We start from the raw sequence: 3497 nt of genomic DNA, 5'->3' as shown, positions 1-3497 counted from the left end.
TGTCAAATGAACAAATAAAATCTTTAGAAAAAAGTAGTTTCAAGACCTTTTAATTTGGTCTCTGGATTTTTTCAAGCTCCTTCCTTCTCTGTTAATTTTGCGTTTGTCCTTTTCAATATTTCTGCCTTCTTCTAGCCAAGTAAGGTAGAGTACTAAGCCTACTTGCCTTTTCCACTTTGATCAATAATTATTCTGGGCACCATTAGAACTGTCTTTGAGCAGGTTCCAAAATCTGTTCATCAAAAGCCATTTTATTCATTCAACAAACATTTCGTATATAAGGAAAATACTCATTTTTAGTTAATACAAATGAATAGCATACATTAGGAGATATAAGCAAATACTAACTTGAAGCTTAAAATTTTGCATCAACAAAGTATAAAAGTGTGTTGATCATGGTAATCATGTCACAATGTACATCTTTATCAAATCACATGGCTACCTTAAACACATTCAATCTTTATTTGTCTGTTGATTACATCTCAAGAAAGATGGAGGAAAAAAGAAAATATAAATTTTTTTGAGAAGGTGTGCCAAGAAAACCAGTCTTCAGTTCTACTGTTGTCCTGTTGAACTTATGAACATTACTGAGTGAAGACCTATTTTGTCAGGCAATATATCTGAAAATTTGGATTCTGGGGCACCTGGCTGGCTCAGTCAGTAGAGCATGCCACTCTTGATCTCAGAGTCCCGACTTCAAGCCCCACCTTGGGCGTGAAGCCAAATAAGTAAGTAAGTAAATAAGTAAATAAATAAATAGGTCTAGTACTAATCTTAAAAACATTTGGATCCTGCTCTTTTTTATCCCTTTAACCAACTGATCTATCGTAACTGTGGGTACACTTTCTGCGGGTCACTTGACTTAATTTTCATAATCTGGAAAGCAGGTAAGAATTTGATCTGGTGATGGGTATTAAGGAGGGCACGTATTGCAAGGTGCACTGGGTGTTATACGCAAGTAATGAATCATGAAACTTTACATCAAAAGCTAGGGATGTACTGTATGGTGACCAACATAATAAAATAAAAAATTATTATTAAAAAAAGAATTTGATCCCAGGTTTTTAAGGAAATCAGCAGAAATCTTATTTACTATGGAGTAATTGAATTAAAAGGACCAGAATCCCCACTAGATATCCATATTGGGTATATTAATGTGTATTGTGTATACTGAAATCCTTCATAAAGCACTGAAAGACCCTGAAAACCTGTCCCTTTCTGCCCTTTGCCTTTTCCTTTCACCTTTCACCCAAGGTCACTGCAATCCCCACAATAGCTTCACAAAGGAGACAGTAACAATTGTCTGGAATCGTGTTTCCAGACTCAAGACTGCAAGACTGACTCTGGCCAACATCCAGCCTGCTGGCCTGCTCTGCAGACATCAGATTGGCCAGGCCCCAAATCTCATGAGCCGACTCCTTCAAGTAAATCAATCAATCTCTCTCTCTCTCAGTCTCTCTCTCATTCTTTCTTTCTCTTTCTCTCTTTCTGTATATACAATTTATTTTGGAGATAGAGAGATAGTCAGAAAGAGGGTCTATTGGTTATGCTTCTCTGGAGAACCCTGACTAATACAATTTCCTCCCTTGCAATTGTCTTAAAGATGGGAATGTGGTTTAGGTTTAGGAAAGTTAAGGTAGAGAGGGAGACCACTGTTCATCTATCACTCCCAGGATAAATTTCTCCTGAAGATCTTATTATACTCCCTCTCCCTCCCTCAACATCTACCTTAAATAAGCAACAGTAGTCATTATTACTTGATAAAGGGGAGGCAGGAAGAGGATAGGAAAACTCAGTGTCATCAAACCAAATCGATCAACCCACTAACTCTATTAAACTCTGGTTCTCTTTTAAAGACCAAAGCAATATTCTCCAACGTATAATCAGTCACATTACCTCACAGACTTATCTTGCTTGTTTGAAAGAGACTTCCCACTGACATCAATTGTCCTCTTGTACCTCCTCCTGATTCAATTGTCCTCTTATGCCGTTACAGAAGCCCAGGATGGAAAATCCTAGAGCACACAATTTTACACAGGGTGAATTGCAGTCCTGAAAGCTTTGGGATTTTTATCTGCCTCTGCCTGACACAGGATTTTGAAGTGATCACTGGATGACTAGAATGGAATTTGCCATCAATGAATACCCAGGGGTACTATTATGAGTTTTCCATTTCAATGAATTTCCTGTTATTTATCTCTGTCATTTAGCAATTTAATAAGTAGACAATAAAACCAGCAGCATCCAAATGTGGACAGAGTTCCAAACCTTTGGCAATTATCAGGACATCAGTTTGTTTTGTCACTGTACTAACCACTGCAACATCCACCAGAGAGTCCAAGTCCACTGACAAATGAAACCTCACCCATGAATCCTAAATGAACTGCTGTCAATCCACAGGCTCCCAAAATGCCCAGCAGGCAGCCTGGAACTCAATAAGTTTCCAGAAATATCTGACTCAACACCTCCTCATTTGTCTTTTCTATGTTTCAGGAAAATTCAAAGCAAAAAATTACAATCTGTCCTTAACAGATTGTCCACATAGAATAACCTCTTTACATAAGGCAAAAATATCATGATGCTTGTGCCAGTGGGTTTTCAATCTCCCAAAAAGCAGCTGTGACTACCTAAAGCAGAAACAATAGTAATGCACTGTGGAACTGATAACATGCAGGAATAAAACATATGAAAATAATAACCAAGAGACTGGGAGGAAGAAGATGGAAGTTGGAAAGATTCTTATATTATGCAGGCAGTGGTATAACATTATTTGATGATGTACTCCATTAAAGATGTATTCTCTAAATGCTTGACAAACAGTTAAAATAAAGTGACATGGCTAATAAGGTAATACTGAAGATGAAATAAAACATTTTTTTAAAAGCTCAGTGATAGGCCAGTCAGTGATGGGTATTAAGGATGTCACGTATCGCATGGTGCGCTGGGTGTTATATGCAAGTAATGAATCATAGAACAGCACATCAAAAACTAGGGAGGTACTGTGTGGTGACTAAAATAACATAAGAAAAAAATATTATAAAAAAATAGTAAAAAAAAGCTCAGTGAATCCAAATGATAAATAGATATGTAAAAGAAAATGAGAATAGAAAACAAATAGCAAAATGGTAGTTTTAAACCAAACCCCATCGATAATCACATTAAATGTATATGGTCTACCTTGTTCCCCAAATAGATAAAGAACTCTTACAACTCAATAAAAAGACAACCCAACTTAAGAATAGGCAAAGGACTCTAACAGACATTGTTCCAAAGAAGATAGACAAATGGCCAGTAAACCCATGAAAAACTTCAACATTAGTAGCCTTCAGGGAAATGCAAAGCAAAGCCACAAGATACCACTTCACATGCTCTAGGATAACTGTAATCAAAAAGACAGAAAATGACAAGTGTCAGAAAGGATGTGGAGAAATTAGAACCCTCAATAATTATTGGTAGGAAGATAAAATGAGGAAGGCATTTTGGCAAAAAAAAAAAAA

This window comes from Ursus maritimus, unplaced genomic scaffold (genome assembly GCF_017311325.1).
Source record: "Ursus maritimus isolate PB19 unplaced genomic scaffold, ASM1731132v1 scaffold_134, whole genome shotgun sequence".
In the NCBI taxonomy this organism is placed as follows: Eukaryota; Metazoa; Chordata; class Mammalia; order Carnivora; family Ursidae; genus Ursus; species Ursus maritimus.
This window is presented reverse-complemented; position numbering follows the sequence as displayed.